The sequence below is a fragment of the Mandrillus leucophaeus genome, unplaced genomic scaffold (genome assembly GCF_000951045.1).
Source record: "Mandrillus leucophaeus isolate KB7577 unplaced genomic scaffold, Mleu.le_1.0 Scaffold89, whole genome shotgun sequence".
NCBI classification, from domain to species: domain Eukaryota; kingdom Metazoa; phylum Chordata; class Mammalia; order Primates; family Cercopithecidae; genus Mandrillus; species Mandrillus leucophaeus.
In genome coordinates, this window is record NW_012109696.1 from 2423228 (window position 1) to 2441933 (window position 18706).

The window sequence follows — 18706 nt, forward strand, 5'->3', positions numbered from 1 at the left end:
AGGGCAAAAAGATTAAACGCAATGTTCAAAATCGTGGAGACAAAATCGACAGATTGCTTTTTTACCTTTTAGGGTGACAAATATTTTTAAGATCTTGGTAGCACGATTGTTGGTGAGCGTGAGGACAAACAGGCAATCTTACATTCTGGGAAATGTAAACTGAGGCCCCACTTGGGGGGCAGCCCCAGGGCCAGCCCATATATCTGTGCACTACAGACATTAGGAGTTAAAGTGCACAGTTCAACTCCAGGGAGTTAACTTTTGGGAATTCTCGCCAAATATTTCTTGTAAGAATTTCTTAAATGTCAGTGAACCAGGTGTGAATGTGTATGGCAGCATTGTTTGTAATAGCAAAACAGCAAAAACAAAACTAAAAATCATAAAAACAGGAAATAATTTAAATGGTTACCAGTAAATTCAGGATCAATTTTTAAAGTACATTTATTTAATTGGAGGTTATATAACTACTAAAAATTGGAGTTATGTACTGATGATAATTATAATTAAACATGTTTTTTAGTTCATGAAGCTGAGGCCCACGTTTTTTATATACTACCTTTTGATTACTCATCAATAGGTAAGTTCTGTAAGGTATCAGTGTCCCCGTTTTATGGGTGAAGAAATAAAGATGTAGAATGATTCAGTAATGTTTTCCAGGTCAACTGGCTAGGAAATATAGTGTAAGAATTCAAATGAAATCAGGGTACATTCAGAACTTGTAAGTTGAAGGTTTATGCTACAGGGTTTCCAAAAGGTATTAATTTGTTAAAAGTGTATAATAGAGTATATAGTGTGCTGTCAATTATGTTCATTTTAAAAGTTGTGTATCTACACTTAAAGAATTCTCTTGGATGACTGAAGATAAATTCAAGTCAAATTGGATGGTGGAACAGCAACCATCTTGAGGGGAAAAGCCTCTTCAGGAGGAGAAAGTTGAGTAGAAGGGATGCAAAAGGAAAATTATACTTCATTTTTATAGCTCTGCATTACTCAAGTTCAAGTCTGTGCATTCCTTCTTTTAAAATAATGTCCATGGCATTGCTGGATCATTGGATTACAAATGAATTTTAAAATTCCTAATAAATGTTATTATATATTGCTCTAATTTTATAAAGCAATCAACTCCTATGGTACCCATCAGGGTACCATTTAGAGCTCTCCAACACTGAACTATTAGTATTACTATTGTGCCGATTTTTTCAGTGATTTTGCAAATCTGGTGCTGCACACCGACTGAGACACTCACTAGGTATTCTCAGCTGCTGACCCACGGCTTCCAATGTCCACTCTAAATTTGTCTCTGATGTGGGAAGCCTGTGTCTGATTCTTACTTGGAGTTGTGGGGAGACTTCCCTCGCATTAATGTCCATGTAGTGAAGCCCTGTGTGGGGCTGGGCTGTCCTAGGTGAGTCTGGGCATTTGTACAGTGTGAACTGCAGGCACGGAGGAGCATTTCCTAGACCTTGAGAAAACGCCAAACACAACTCTCAAGGAAAATAGGGTTTGGGGTGGCAGACATAAAAGAAAGAGGAGAGCAGGTTTATCAAACATAGGGAGAGGAAGCATTGGCTGCAGTGTTACCACTGGGGGTGAGAGGAGGCAAGACCAAGGTAAGCTTGGTAGACTATCAGTGAAGCCATCAGCACCACCATGGGAGGTAGACCTCCTGGGGCCCAAATACCACATAGCCATGGGAAAGTGGAATTCTTGGAATTTATTTCCAGGATTGAGGGAGGGGGCAGAGGCAGTCTTTCCTGCAGTGCTATTCATGAATGACTTTGGAACCTTCTTGGCCTTCTAGAACTCCAGTAACTAAACGAAGACACAACAACACTTTACCTTTTGCAGTTCTACCGGGGAATGCCAAGTGTGAAATAAATTAAATAATGGTTAGAGCCAATTAGGTTTCAACCTTTTTGCATTTTAACTAACTGAGAAGCATAAGCAGTCATCGATGTGTTCAACCTTGTATAACGCTACCCAATTAGTTTCTCCATTCCCTAAGGTAACCAGTTTAGGTATTAAATCAAAAAAGAAGAAAAATTCATGCATGGCTTAAAACAATAACAGCACTTTTTGATATGCAAACAATTGCTCGCTTTTCAAACCACCCCTCAGAAGATGATTGGCTCTTTAAGAACCTAGAATAGACGTGATTCAGTATCTCCCCTGCAGGTTGCAGCAGACTGATAGAAGGCAATGGCCGGGTGAGTTGGACACTGTAGAATTTATCATCCCTTTCTCATACTTATTAGCTGTGTGACTGTGTGATTTACTCAGCCTTTCTGTGCTGTTCTGTCATCTAGGATGTAGATATAAGAACAGCTACTTGTCACAAGTTTGTAAGACTTAATATTCTTAAAGTATGTGATCTAGTGAACATTCAAACAAGATGTGCTGAATTAATAAAACGAAGAATGTAAAATACCATAGTTCACCCTGATGATCTTTGCTCTCCTTCTGATAATTCAGAGAGCACCTGAGGAATTTTTCACTCTGCAGTTGGAGATCCCTCTGAAGCCCTGAGTGTTGGTGCACCCAGCACCACAATCATCTCAAACACAATAATGTTTCTGATCTGCTGCTTTGCTTTTTACACTCTTTCTGGCTTCCTGGCCTACACACTTGTGATCTAAGACAGCTGTTTCCTATTCAGAACCATCTCCTCCTTTCCCCTAGGCTCAAGGCTACATTCTGGGTGGCCCAGGCTAAGAGGACCGGATCCCCAGGCGAAGGTGTCCGGCTGCAGTTGGCAGATTTTTGAATTTTCATTAACAAAGTCATCAAGCATTATACTTATTTCAATAATAACTTAGTCTGAGTCACAATATTCAGTATTTAAATAATCTCCAATTTCATTAAATATATAGAGCATAGTAACTGATAAGACTGATATTTCGATATCCCTTGATAAACAACAGATAAAAATACAAAAAAAGTTACTTCATTGGCTTGTTGCATTATTAGTTTGCAAGCTATTCTAAAAGATAAGGTAAATTGCAGAAGATTAATGTTTTCTTCTTATCAGAATGAGGAATATTTGTTTGGAAACTCAAAATGTCTAGGGGAACCTGCCTGTAGCTCACAGTAACCACTGGAATGTCAGGCGGGTGGATTATTAACCAGGCTTCAGAAAAGGCCAAGTCCTTCAGGCTTTGCAGAGGACAGGCTTTGTTCTCACAGGGCCTGCCTCTCTCATGATCAATTCTGGAAATCATTTTACATTAGAAAACTCACCAAACACTTACGTTGCCTTCATAAGAAATGAACGAATACGTGTTGTTACTGCTGGGAAACGCTAGTTCTGAGCAATGTAAGAAAAGAAAATATTGAAGGTTGGCAGTAGGATGTTTACTGTAGTATATTTGTTGTCATCCATAATTGAAAGTTGGTAGATTTGTATTAATTATGATCTGTTGAGATTCATAGAAACTGCTCATTAAAGTTTTCATGAATCAAAAAAAAAATAGAAATTAAGAAGAAGTGAATAAATGCCCAATCACTGAGGTTATCTCTACTGCAGTGAGAGAGACTCCCAGTGAACCAGTTCTAAGCGTGTCTCAGGTGACACCCTGTGCCCTATTCATGAGAGCTACCTATCAATAAACACAGTAAAGAAGAGAAAGAGGCATTATGAGAAAGAGGCATTTTCATTTTCAAGTGATTTCATTTTTACTCTCCTCCATCTTTTCTCCTGAAGTGTCATTTGTTTTGGGAATATTCTATGCATACTAGGTCTTCTTAGTGATATTTCAGAAATGCTAGACAGTTTCAACTTTTGTCAAACTTTAATCCAAGTGAAGTTTTGCTTTTCATTTTCTTCCAATCTCAGAACCAAACAGGAACCTACACCGAAAGCCGCAGTGAGTCTTGTTGTGTGATTATATGTGATATCTTGAAAATAAAAATTTGGCTAAAATTTTCTAAGAAGTTTAAATAAACCAAAAAGCTTCCTTTTTCTCCAAGAAATTTTGTATGTTTCTTTTTGCTCCTCTCTCCACTGCACCTGACTTAGGCACTGGGCTCACTCACCCTTTCTGTCTTCAAGGACAATGGGGCTGATACGCCGGTCACAAGAATCACACATCGTCCTAAACCCAAAGAAGTCCAGGCTTCATAATTTCAGTCATTTGCTTAGCTGTAAACTTGGTCCCTGGTCACTTTCCAGTTGCTTATATATAGACTCAAACTGCTAACGTTTTGACACTGGACACTCTGACAAAGTTTCTGGTTAAAGCTGAATCTTGTCAGTGATGAGTTATTCCCATCATCCTAATCCATCAGAGAGGCCTCAGTCCTTGGTTTCTTATAAAGCCCAGTTCCTCCTACAGTGACATCAGCACACATTTATAAAACATGAATATCTGTTGTTTGTGCATGAGGAGGAGAGGGGGTAAGGGTGAGGCAGGGCTGGATGAAGGAGAAGCAGGACTGGGAAGGAGTCATCTGGAAGTTGACTGGATAAAGGCACAGATGGAATTGTTGAGTTCTGCCTGGATCTTGTGGCCTGGCTAAACTGGACCAGTGTAATAACCATCCCAGCAGCAGAAGTGTGACTTGGGTGAAGTGCCAACTGTCTACATGCCCCACAAATACTGTCTCAGATGGCCAACGTGCCTCCCAGCCATGATTTCTGCACAGCTGGGCACACCTGAATCATCAGCCAATCAGATTTTGATGAATTCTATGGCAGCAAGAAGGCTAGAGAAAGCAGACTATAATTTAATAGTATAATTTAATAATGCACTATCATTATCCTTGGTTATTCCAAATTATCACGGACTGTGGATTTACTCAAAACCATTCCTGTATCTATATGGCCCTTGTTCACTAGGAGAAGCAGTGATTTTTTTCGTATGTTAAAATCTCATCACTGAAGCCTCAAGGGTACAACACTGAGAACATTCACATTTCTGGCCTTGTTCTTAGAGCATGAAGAGCTCTCATATTTTTAGTATTTAATACTCATATAATTCACCTGGACATTAATTAAATTTACCAAGATTTCTTGCCAAACTCTACAAGCTAATCTTCATAGTGATATAACTTTTGATTAGAGCTTAGATGAAAATGATATTTGTGACTTCCTCCATCCCTGGCTGAAGAAGGAATCTGGAGTGAAAGGTGATCCTCTGTTAGGGGTAAATACCTTTTACCCATGTCTTAGGGTTTTCTAAGAAGGGAAGGACACAGGCGCACAGGACTTCTCAAACCCAAAGTGCAAGAAGGAAACATTTCAGTGGGAGAGAGGACGTTCTCAGCATTGTCCTTGCCTGTGGTGTCAAGGGGAGGGTCAGGTGGAGGCAGCCAGCTGTGAGTGAGGAACAGCACAAGCCTGCTGAGAAGCCAATATTAAGAAGGCAGAGCCAGATGGCCAAACAGAAGCTTCCACCAAACTTAGAATAATATATGCAGAGAAAATATCCCTAAAACGTGAAGGAGAAATAAAGACTTCTAAACAAACAAAAGCTGAGGTATTTAATCAACACCAGACCTGTCATCCAAGAAATGATAAAGAGATTTCTTCAATATGAAAGAAAAGGACATTAGTGAGCAATAGAGAAATCATGTGAAGGTAGAAAACTCACTAGAAATAGTAAATACACAGAAAAACACAGGATTTTATAATACCATAATTACGTTTGTAAGTCAGTTATATCTTGAGTAAAAAGACTACAGCATCATCAAAATAATAACTATAGCATCAAAAATAATAACTACAGCAACTTTTTGAGACATGATACAGTAAGATACAAGTAAAAGCAACAAAAAGTTAAATGCAGGAGGACAGAGTTAAAGCACAGAATTTTTATTAGTTTTCTCTTTGCTTGTTTCTTAGTTTGTTTATGCAATCCTGATAAGCAGTCATCAGTTAAAAGTAATGAGTTATCCTGTAATCCCAGCACTTTGGGAGGCTGAGGTAGGCAGATCATGAGGTCAGGAGATCGAGACCATCCTGGCTAACATGGTGAAATCCCATCTCTACTAAAAATACAAAAAATTAGCTGGGTGTGGTGGCGGGCACCTATAGTCCCAGTTACTCAGGAGGCTGAGGCAGGAGAATGGCGTGAACCCAGGAGGCAGAGCTTGCAGTGATCCAAGATCACGCCACTGCACTCCAGCCTGGGGGACAGAGTGAGACCCCATTTCAAAAAAAAAAAAAAGTAATGAGTTATAAGATATTATTTGCAAGCTCATAGTAACCTGAAATAAAAAAAAAAAAGATACACAAACAGTAAAAAGCAAGAAATTAAAACATACCACAGAGAAAATAACTTTCACTAAAAGGAAGACAAGAAGGAAAGAAATAAAAAGCCACAAAAAAACCCATAAAACAAATGACAAAATAGCAAGAGTAAGTCCTTACTTATCAATAATAAAATTGAATGTAAATAGACTAAACTCTTCAGTCAAAAGACATAGAGTGGCTGAATGGATTAAGAGAAAAAAACAAGACCCAATGACCTGTTGCCTACAAGTAATTTCACCTATAGGTATACATAGACTAAAAATACAGTAATAGAAAAAGATGGGAAGGAAGAGGGCTGGAGTCCTAAACTTATATAAGACAAAATAGATTTCAAGACCAAAACTACAAAAAGAGACAAAGAAGGTCATTATATGTTGATAAGAGGGTCAGTTCAGCAAGAGGATATAACAATTGTAAATATATATGCACTCAATATCGCAGCATCCAGATATAAAAAGCAAACTGTTATTAGAGCTAACAGATAAATAGATCCCAATGAAAAAATAGCTGGAGATTTCAACGCCCATTATCAAGACGGAAAATCACCAAGGACACATTAGAATTAATCTGCATTATAGACTAAATGAATCTAACGATATTTACATAACATTGTATCCAATAGTTGCAGAATACACATTTTTCTCCTCAGCACATGAATAATTCTCAAGAATAGACCATATGTTAGGCCACCAAAAAAATCTTAAAAAATTTTAAAAACCCTGAACTTCTATCAAGTATTTTCTCTAACCACAATGAAATAAAACTAGAAATCAGTAACAAGAGGAATTTTGGAAACTATACAAACACATGGAGATTAAATAATATGCTCCTGAATGACCAGTGGGTCAATGAAGAAATTAAGAAGAAAATTAAAAATTTATTTAAAAAATGATAACAAAAATACACCATACCAAAATTTATGGGATAAGGCAAAAATATACTAAAAGAAAAGCTTATAGGTATAACTGCCTACATCAATAAAGTAGAAAAACTTCTAATAAACAACCTATTGGTGCATCTTAAAGAACTAGAAAAGCAAGAGCAAACAAAACCAAAAGTTAATAGACGAGAAAAAATAAATATCAGAGTAGAAATAGATGAAAGTAAAACAAGAAAACAACAAAAAGAACAACAAAATGAGAAGTTGGTTTTTTGAAAAGTTAAACAAAATTGGCGAACCTTTAGCTAGACTAAGAAAAAAAAGAGAGAAGACCCAAATAAATAAGATTAGAGATTACAAAGGAGACAGTACAGAAATACAAAGGATGATTAGAGGCTTCTGTGAACAGCTATATGCTAATAAATTGGAAAACGTAGAAGAAATGGATGCATTCCTAGACACATACAAACTACCAAAGTTGAATCATGAAGAAATCCAAAACCTGAACAGACCAATAACAAATAATAATATCAAAACCATAATAAAAAATCTCCTAGGGAAGAAACACCCAGGATCTGATGGCTCTCCTGTTGAATTTTACCAAACATGTAAAGAATTAATACACTCCTACTCAAACTATTCTGAAAAACAGAGAAGGGAATAGTCCCAAGTTCATCCTAAGAGGCCAGTATTATCCTGATATCAAAACCAGATAAGAACACACCAAAAAAAAAAAAAAAAGAAACTACAAGCCAATATCCCTGATGAACATTGATGCAAAAATCCTCAGCAAAATACTAGCAAACCAAATTCAGCAAGACAAAAAAGATTATTCATCATGACCAAGTAGGATTTCTCCCTGGGATGTAAAGATGCTTCAACATAGACAAATCAATCAATGTGGTATATCACATGAACAGAATGATGGACAAAACCCACCAAATCATTTCAATTGATGTTGAAAAAGCATTTGACAAAATTCAACATTCCTTCATGATAATAATCATCAAAACACTAGGTATAGAAGGAACATACCTCAACACATTAAAAGCCATATATGGCAGACCCACAACTAGTGTCGTACTGAATGGGAAAAAAGCTGAAAGCCTTTCCTTTGTGATCTGGAACACAATAAAGATGCTCATTTTTACCACTATTATCCAAAATAGTACTAGAAGTCCTAGCTAGAGCAATCAGACAAGAGAAAGAAATAAAGGCATTTGAATTTAAAAAAAAGAAGTCAAATTATCCTTCTTTGCCAATGAAATAATCTTAGATTTGAAAAAATCTAAAGACACCACCAAAAAATTATTAGAATTGATAAATTCAGTAAAGTTGCAGGAGATAAAATCAGCATACAAAAATCAGTGGCATTTCTATATGCTAACAATGAACAATTTGAAAAAAGAAACCAAGAAAGTAAATTCATTTATAATCGCTACAAATAAAATAAAACACCTAGGAATTAACCAAAGAAGTGACAGATTTCTACTATTAAAACATTAGGGAAACTCTCCAGAACACTAGAATGGGCATTTTTCTTGAATGTACCCCATAAGTACAGGCAACCAAAGCAAAAATGGACAAATGGGATAACTGCAAGTTTAAAAGCTTCTGCACAGCAAAGAAAATCAATGAAGTGAAGAGGCAACCCACAGAATGGGAGAAAATATCTGCGAAGTACCCATCTGACAAGAGATTACCAACCAGAATATATAAGGAGCTCAAACAACTCTACAGGAACAAAATCTAAGAATCTGATTTAGTAATGGGCAAAAGGGCTGGGCGTGGTGGCTCACACTTGTGATCCCAGCACTTTGGGAGACTGAGGCGGGCAGATCACCTGAGGTCGGGAGTTCAAGACCAGCCTGGTAACATGGAGAAACCCGTCTCTACTAAAAATACAAAATTAACTGGGTGTGATGGCATATGCCTGTAATCCCAGCTACCCGGGGCCTGAGCCAGGAGAATTGCTTGAATCCAGGAGGTGGAGATTTCCGTGAGCTGAGGTCGTGCCATTGCACTCCAGCCTGGGTGACAGAGTGAGACTCTGTCTCAAAAAATAAAGAAATAAATAAATAGAAATAAAAATAAAATAAAATTTAAAAAATGGGGGAAAGTTATGAATAGACATTTCTCAAGAGAAGACGTACAAATGGCAAACAGGTATATGAAAAGGTGCTCAACGTCATTAGAGAAATGCAAATCAAAACGACAATGTGATATTCTCTCACTTCAGTAAAATGGCTCTTATCTGAAGAACAGGCAACAAAGTGCCAGTGAGGATGTGGAGAAAAGGGAATCCTCATATACGATTGGTGGGAATGTAAATTAGTACACCCACTCTGTAGAACAATTTGGAGATTCCTCAAAAAACCAAAAATAGAGCTACCGTAGGATTCAGCAATCCTATTCCTAGGTACATTTCCAAAAGAAAGAAAATCAGGATATCGAAGAGATGTCTGCACTCCTATGTTTATTACAGCACTATTCTCAAAAGCCATGGTTTGGAAGCAATCTAAATGTCCAACAAGAAACAAATAGATAAAGAAAACATGGCACATGTACACAATGGAGCACTATTACATCACAAAAAGGAATGATGTCCTGTCATTTGCAACATGGATGGAACTGGGGGTCATTATATTACATGAAATAAACCAAGCACAGAAAGACAAACGTTGCGTGTTCTCACTTATTTCTGAGGAGCTAAAAATTAACACAATTAAACTTGTGGAGCTGGAGAGTTGAATGGTGGTTACTAGAGGCTGAGGAGGACAATGTGTGTGTTGGCGTTGGGAGCATGGGGGCTGGTTAACAGGTATAAGGATATAATTAGATAGAATGAATAAGATCTAGTATTTGATAGCACAACAGGGTGATTACAGCCAACAATAATTTATTATACATCTAAAAATAACTGAGAGAGTAGAACTAGATTGTCTGTATCACAAAAAAGCGATAAATGCTGGAGGCGATGGATATTCTATTTACTTTGGTGTGATTATTACACATTGCATCAAAACATCTCATGAATCCCTGAATATATGCACCTACCATGTACCCATAAAAATTAAAAATGATTTTTAAAATACAAATTTAAAAAATAAAAAAATTAATTTAAAAAAGAAGCTGATTTTGATGTATGAAACTCATTTTGAAAAAAAATTATTTAAAAATTATCCAAAATTATTACAAAATCTCTAAAAATAAGGTGTTGCCTAAATCTCTTTCAGAATTGATGCTATTCATGGAGACTGAATGTTCCAGACAATGAGGAATGAATGTGGGGTTCCTCCTAGGTCCTTCCTCAGCCCTGTCTGGACATTTAACACAACTGGAGGGATTGTCTGTCTGTGAGAATTCAGAGCAGCTAAGCATGGACATGTTCTGAAGACCAGTATTTCCTCCTACATGAAAGAAGAAATGTTGCCAGAAGCAACACAGTAATACTTATTAATGGAGCTTCCATTTACTGAGCCTACCATCTATTTAGGGAACTGCACTTCATAGATATCAGTCTATTGGTCTTCACTGTAGATCTGTGAAGAGGCTGCAGGAACTGATGCCTACCAAGGTTAAACAATCTACCAGAGTTCCCAAGCCAGGAAGTGAGTGAATTCAAAATCAAAATCCAAACCATCTAGTCCCCATGCCATGGGGGTACCATGCTATCTATCACTACCTCACACGATGGAGGAAGTGGTATTGCACAGCACAGGGAGAAATCCAGGGCTCAGCGTCTAGTCCAGCTTCAATGTGTTAGGATGCTCCTGACTTAGCTTGTTAGCCGCCTGGGTACTGATTTCTCAGAAAGATAACATTATTGAGCAACATTCTCTTTTTAAAAAATGTGTTGAAATCTGTTAACTCTCTTGCCTTTATCTTTGCTGCTACACAGGTCTAATTCTAATCACGGTTCTGTGAAACATTTTTCAATATATGCAGTTAGTCATGTCTTACTTAACTATTCTTTCTTCCATGCCAAATATCTTTTGGCCAGCCATCATAACATTTTTACATAAATGTAAGCCTCTCTTCCTTCTGTGGCTCTCCTGGGTCCAACACCAGTTTTTCAATGTTCTTCTGAACACACATTTCCAAACAGGGAAAACTCAGTGAAAGGATTAGACGTGGAGGGGTTAAGTAATATGGTATGAGATTTCATGATCTGCTTAGCGTCTTACACATCATACACTCATCAACTTTTTTTCATATCCATCATTTTGAAAACTGGCGTCCTCAATCCTACTTCTGTAAGTGAAATGTCCCCCAAATTTCAGTGTACACATCTAGGAAATCGTAGTAGCTTGTTAGCAGTGCTGTTAAATCATTTCTTGCCCATTAAAAATATGCAAGAAGAAGATGTGCAACTGGAAGAAAGGTGGCCACAGGTTTGGACACCGTGGTTTAGAAGAACTTCTGCCCTAAGAGGAGGGCAGTTTTCTTGAAGACGAAACCAAAAACCATAGACTGAAAAACACAATCATTTACTGGGCCCTCTCTGTCCTCTGAGTGGAAGCAGCATAAGCAACCAGAGATACTAGTAAAGCAAAGGCTGCTTTCCCTGTCAACTCTGCTCATGGTTCAGGCACCACCTGGAGTACAGAATGGGAAGCTGACTTGCTACAGCATGGGAAATATTCTCTGATGTGGTCACAGTGGCTGCCCGGCCATTAAATACTCACCTTCTATTAGGCATAACAGAATTGGCCAGTGATGGGGGAGGAAAAGAGAGAGTGTGGTACATCAGTCCTTGGAAGTACATTTGACCCAAAAATGAAAGTAATGTAAGTGTCGTGCCATTTGCAAGATAACCAATGAGTAGAGTGGATTTTCGTGAGCAGCTCCCCCTCACTCGCTGATGTTGATTCTCCAGCATAGTCAATGACCCAACATTTAAAGATGCAGGTGAAGTGCCTCGCATTAGTTCAGCAGAATCAAATTAGGAGGTGACACACATCTCCAGGGAGTAGACATCCATTTCTGCTGTCCGCGCAAGTCCAGGCAAGAATCCGAGGGCACATGAGCAGACGAGAACAGGAACTTAGTAAGCACCCTCTCAGCAGACACTGGGCATGGATGACCTGCTTCTCACTCAAAAGGGAGCCACAGAAGAAGTCTGTGATTGGTTTATGAAGATGCAGCAAGTACACCTAGTGAGCAATCATGTGATTAAATGTTAATGATGAGAATCAATGCTGCAGAAAGGCAAACCAGCCATGTGGAGGAAAATCACTAACGGCTCTGTCAGATGCAACAGAGGAGGACCAGGACATGCAAGGCTCAAGGAAGGTGATGATACTGAAGCCAGCTGAGGCCCACCTAGGAATTCCAGAGCTCACCTCCAGTCATGAGAGGTCCCAGATAGTACAACTGACATGCAAAGCAAAACTCCAGGAGACTGAATGTGCCGAGCAATGAGGAATGAATGTGGGGGTCCTCCTAGGTCCCTCTTTAGCCTTCACTGGGCATTTAACAAAACTTGGAGGGGCCTTCTGTGAGAATTCATAGCAGCTAAGCATGAATGTTTTCCAAAGACCAGTATTTACTCCTACATTGAAACAAGAAATGTTGCCAGAAGGAGCGTGGTAACAATCATTAAATAGAACTTCCATTTACTGAGCCTGTCTTCTGTGCAAGGAACTGCATTTCACAGACATTAGTTCATTGGTCTTTGCTGTAGACCTGTGAAGAGGCTGTAGGAACTGATACCTATGAAGGTTAAACAATCAACCTGAGTTTCCACGTCAGGAAGTAAGAAGTCAAATCTCAAACCATCTAGTCCCCATGCCATAGGATACCCATGCTATGTATTGCTACCTCATGTGATCGAGGATGTGGCACTGCACAGTACCATTGGGAGGAACCCAGGGCTCAGGGTCTATCCCAGATTCAATGTGTTAGGATGCTCCTGACCCAGCTTGTTAGCTGCTCCTTGCTGATTAGTAACTACTAGATCAAAAAGAAAAGAAGATTATAATAATTAGTTAATTACGAAGTGGAAAATAAGGGCTCTGCGTACAATAAAAATGGTGATAGGTACTTATGGTGCAATTAGTGAAATTTAAAGTTCTGAATGCTTTTTTTTAAATTAAAAGTAAAGAAAATAAATAAACTAGGCATTAACTTGAAGAGTTTTTTAAAAGTGCAAAGAATGACCACCCACAAACCAGAAAGGAATTAAAAAATAATAATAATAATAATAAATTCCGGATAAGTAAAGATGTAAAAGAGTAAGACAATGTAAATATTAAAGGAGTCAAGACAATTCAAGAGCTAATTTTTAGACCAAAATGGACATGTCTCATAAAAGTGGAATGAATGAAAATGTTAAAAAGTCAAGAAAATAGATGATATATGACTGAGATTTAAAATGAGTGATGGAACTTTTCTTGGAGATTAAATGTCATCATAGTAAGTATTCTTACTTTACGTTAGTGAATTTGTTGTTACATTTGTAGTTATATTTGCTGCGCTTTTCAATTCTATGACATCTTTCAGGCCAACATACTAAAAGGATCTAAGTCTATTAGAGGAAGCCTTCCAGAAGGGCTGTTCAACACGGTAGACATGAGCCACATGTGGCTATGCATATTTAAATTTAAATTAATTAAAATCGGATACAGTTAAAAACTCACTTCTCCAGTTGCTGAATAGCCCCACATGGGTATTCAAATTTAGTTTAAATAAATTAAAATCAAATAAAATTTAACATTTAGGCCTTCAACTCCTCAGCTGCCACATGCGGAAGGAGGCTACCATACTGAACAGCACAGATATTTGTATCCCAGGGCAAAGCGTTAGTGGAGAGCAAGGCTCTGGAACCCTGGGTAATTAACACATCTTTGAAAGCTTACTTAAGACTAATTTGCTAGACAAAGGAGAAGTGGTTACAATATTTTTCTGTGAGTAGCACACAGAGCCCAGTTAGGGGCAATCTAAGAAATCACACTCACTAGCAACCTTGTAAAACTGTCCCAGCTAAAATATTTAGAACACGCCAACCTAGACTGATTAATCAATAAGACTGCTTTGATTGACACAAAAACATCTGAACTAAGAACAAACAAAACTTAGATTCTGAGACCCTGTACCTGTACGTTCCCAAGACACAAAGAGAGAGATTGAACGAAATGATCATCAGTCAAAAGGCTGAATATATTCCTGGGACCTAAGACACCCCATGTCATATTTAGGCATGAATCTCATTCCATATTGTGGAATAGATTCAGTCTCTCTTATCCAGGGAGTGCAGTGTTTTTGTTCAGTCATTCAGTCACTATTCGTGAACTGCCTGTTATGAGACAGCAACTCTACTAGACAATCCAGACACAACAATGGATAAACTAGGCAAATATCCTTATGCTCATGAAGCTTAGGTTTCAATGTGGGTGGCGGAACTAATAATAAACAGTAGTCATCATAAAATGCAAAGCTCTCAAAAGAAGTTAAAAGGTAATGAGCACTACAAAAAAAGAAGAAAAGAAATCTACAATTCTGGATGAAAAGGGACATCCGAGTGCAGGAAAAAGGGTTTGACTTTTACATAGGGTCATCAGGTAGGGTCGTCATTAAATAGGGTTATTATTTCAGTGACGGCTTTGATGAAGTGAGCAGCTGACTGTGAGCATGAGGAAGGGAAGGCCTTGGGCCCAGCGGAGGGAAGAGAGGCTGCAAGGACCTGCAGCTCCACGTGACAGCCACTGACATGTGTGTTCTTTGCAAAATATCCACCTATGATACTTTCACCAATTAATAATAATAGTTCAGCGGAGCCTTGTTTTCCGACTGGAAACACTGTCTTGGAAATTATCTTCCAGCACATCATGCAGAAGGGACAGTTCCAAGTTTTGGGGTTTTCTGTGCCATCTGGGACATTACCATCTTCTTCCTCAGAGAGCGACACTTGTCATCTGGCTGCTATCACTCTGGACCCCCTTAAAATGTATTTATTTACCTGCTGCTTTATAAACCAGATCACCCTCTGCTTACAACCTTGCAGCAATGTCTCTGGGAATACAGCCCAGCACCCCCCCTCGCGGGAAGGTTCCCAGAAGGTGCACCCCTGGCCAGTGTTGGTTCCCCCCAGGCTCTCTGGGAGCTCAGGACCCTCCAGCCATGCCACGTTGCTCTTAAAGGTGAAGCTCATATTAGACCCAGGTCTGTGGCCCACACAGTGGCCATTGGAGAGCCAGGGGTGGCTTCTGAGGTCGTAGAGCTGGTGCAAGTTCTGACTTTTCCTGTCTTCAAGACATGAGCTCCGTGTGTGTGTGTGTGTATGAGTGTACGTGTGTGTATATGCATGTGTATGTGTGTATGTGTGTGTATGTATGTGTGTATGTGTATGTGTGTATGTGTATGTGTGTGTATGTGTCTGTGTGTGTATGTATATGTATGTGTCTCTGTGTATGTGTGTGTGTGTATGTATGTATGTGTGTATGTATGTCTATGTGTGTCTGTGTGTATGTATGTGTGTGTATGTGAATGTGTGTGTGTGTATGTGTGTGTATGTATGTGTATGTGTGTATGTGTGTGTGTGTCTGTCTGTATGTGTATGTGTATCTGTGTGTATTTGTGTCTGTATGTGTGTGTATGTGTGTGTATGTGTGTGTATTTCTGTGTGTGTGTATGTGTGTGTGTGAGATAGTGAGTGCGGCAGGGGGACAGAGTAACTATATGTCCAGAGATCTAGTTTCTATGTTTGCAATTAGAGGATAAATCCGTAACTATTTCACAGGATGACTGTGTAGATTAAATAAACAAACTTCAAAGATGGCAAAAAAAAGATGTTTTAGAGCTATCAATCAAGATTACAGGACATATTTTTAAAGAATACAGGCAGTGTGTGGGGACCTGTGGAAGACAGGAGATAAAGTGGATGCAGGACTCTGTGCTATTGAAAATGACCTAAAGGCCAAGGGCAGTGCGAGAGAGTCGCAGCTGATTCAGGAGAGCTATTGCCTGAGTAAGGGCAGAGGAGGTGGCCACACTGGCAGGCGGGGCGAGAGAAAGCCAGGCACGCACATTTGTTTCTCCAGAGGCCATGGGTCCTGAGGGGTTGTCACCTGGACCTATAAGCCATTGCTGAACTCACCCACGTCTTTGCACTCACACTCACTCCATCCCAGTGTGCGACCCCATGGTGCCGTTCCCTCTGGCCACAGCAGGCTGCCAGCCTGAGGTCAATTCTATGCCGAGCTCATCAAGTTGACACTTAGCTCATGAATCAGCTGTTTTTTCTATTTAATTCTGACACTAGTGGTACCTCTCCCAACCGGTTTTGCTGTTGATATGTAGTCTCTCACAACAATGCTCTTCAGGATTCAGGTTGCAGGAAGGTTATACCATATTAATAGTTCTTCTCTTAGTCATACCAACATTGACGGCATTCACCTATTAACCACCTCCTACACCTCTGCCTCTGTCCCAGGTATTTTAAACCATATTATTATATTATCCATAATCCTTGGAACAGATTTGCAAGGTAGGGGTTAGCAGCTGCATTTGTGTAGATAAGAAATTGAAGCTCGGTTAATCCAAATGTCCATTAACTGGTGAATGGATAAACACAGTGGGATACAATGGGGTGCCACTGAGCAATGGAAAGGAGGGAAGTACTGACAGACACAACGTGGATGAATCCAAACACATTACACTTGGTGAAAGAAGCCAGAGCAGAAGATCCAACGTTGTGTGATTCCATTTCTACGAAATGGCCAACAAAGGCATTGGAGGTGGGAAGCAGATGAGTGGTTGCTGGGGCTGGGGCTGGGGTAGGGCTGGAGTGACTGCTAAGGGGTATGTGAGTGCTTTCGGGGTGCTGGAAATAATCTAAGATGAAACTGTGAAGAAGGTAGCACAACTCTATATTTACGAAAACATTACTGAACTGTGCACTTCAAGTGGTGAGGAGTAGTTATGTAAATCATACCTCAGTAAAGCATTCAGAAAATAGAACGAAGCTGAAGCCCTGGCGGGTGACCGGGACACGGTGAGCCCAGGGCTGGCGGGCATCTGCTCCAGCCACTTCAGAAAGAGTACCCTAGGAAGAGAATCAGTCTAACAATGCAGCACAAAGACTCAGAAGGCTGACTAAAGGGCTAGATTCCTTACGAAAGAACACACAAGCAACTAAGAAAGCTGAGAGACTGCAGCCAGTGCCAGGAAGGCAGCATGTGCCGAACTCGCTCCCCTTGACTTATGCAGAACATGGCAAGACTGTGGAAAAGAATCTTTCTTTCCTTTTCAACAATGTCACTCTAAAGGCAGCTACGATCTGAGACCAGTAGTTTCCTGCCTCCTCCACGCTGCCACTGCACAGCGCAACCCGAAATGGAAGATCAGAGATATTTTCACTTGTGGGTTCCCAGCTGTGGGCATACAACAGGAACTGAATGCATCTTCTCTGAAAACGGGACTGGCAGGTTGAGGGTTATCTATGGAGTTTGCCACCTTCTGCATATCCACCCATGATCCTCAGAACTCTTGTCTGTGAGAATCACCTCAGAAGATCTTCCTTCCCCGAATATTCTGCCTCAGCTGGTGTGGGTGGGGTGTGATAAAGGACATGTTTAGTAAGATTCATAAACTCAACACTGGGATACACCACACGGGTCACGAAGGCCTAGGTCCTGTTCACCCTGAGCTCTGTTTGTTGTGCTTGTTTTTCTCCTTGGCCCCACAGTCAGGGAGCAGGACACGGCCTCTGCAGGAAAGCATGGTATAGTGGGGTGTCCACCACATATCCAAAGGACTGCTAGGACACAATCTGACTTTATGTGGAGTTTGTTATCACTGACATTTCCTTATTCTAAAGCAAGTTGACCTTATATACCGAAATTTTCTGATGGCAATAGATAAATATCGAAAGCAATAGTGAGTACAACAACTGTCCGTTAAGTTCACTGACCCAGACAGAAGATATGGCCTCATCATGGCTTTTGCACTGTAGGGCCTGAGGATGATAATTTGTACCAATACTCATATTCTACGTAACTTCCCTTACACATGGAACACCCCAGGCCATTGCCTTAAACATCTGTGGCTGTGGCTACCAAATTTGACCATTCATAAACTCTAGTCCCAGTTGTATATATGACTGCATGTACTCTCATACATGTCAGAATCCCATGGGGATTAGAAAATTATGACTGATCTTTCAGGATGCTAGCTCAAATTGTATAATCATCAGATGATGTGGTAACTACAGTTCAGATGAGATTTCGGTGGGGACACAGCCAAACCATAGCAGGCAGTAAAGTTATTTATGCTTAGGTTACCCAATAAGATAATTTAGCAAAACAAAAGGTTTCTAAAATGAATTTTCTGAAATCACTCTATAGCAGTGTGTATGCATGTCATTCATTAACAAGGATGGTTCCTGGCAAGTTACATATTTTTCTCCACAAAATAAGTAAATAAAAAAATAAAAATGCCCCAGCACCTATTCTCTCAGCAATTTGCAGGTGAGACCCTCACCCTTTTTGGTCAGGCAGTGGTGGCTGTTATTACAAAGCTCCCTGAAGTCACCTTTCCATCAATTCTCCAGAAGCATTTTTGGCTTGGCCACATTA

General features: G+C 39.6%; 1 protein-coding gene across 1 annotated transcript in view; it reads right to left on the bottom strand.

The window, feature by feature from the left end:
* Nucleotides 1-18706, bottom strand: part of ADAMTS16 (ADAM metallopeptidase with thrombospondin type 1 motif, 16) — a 192356-nt gene that overhangs the window by 149459 nt on the left and 24191 nt on the right. The window lies entirely within an intron of this gene.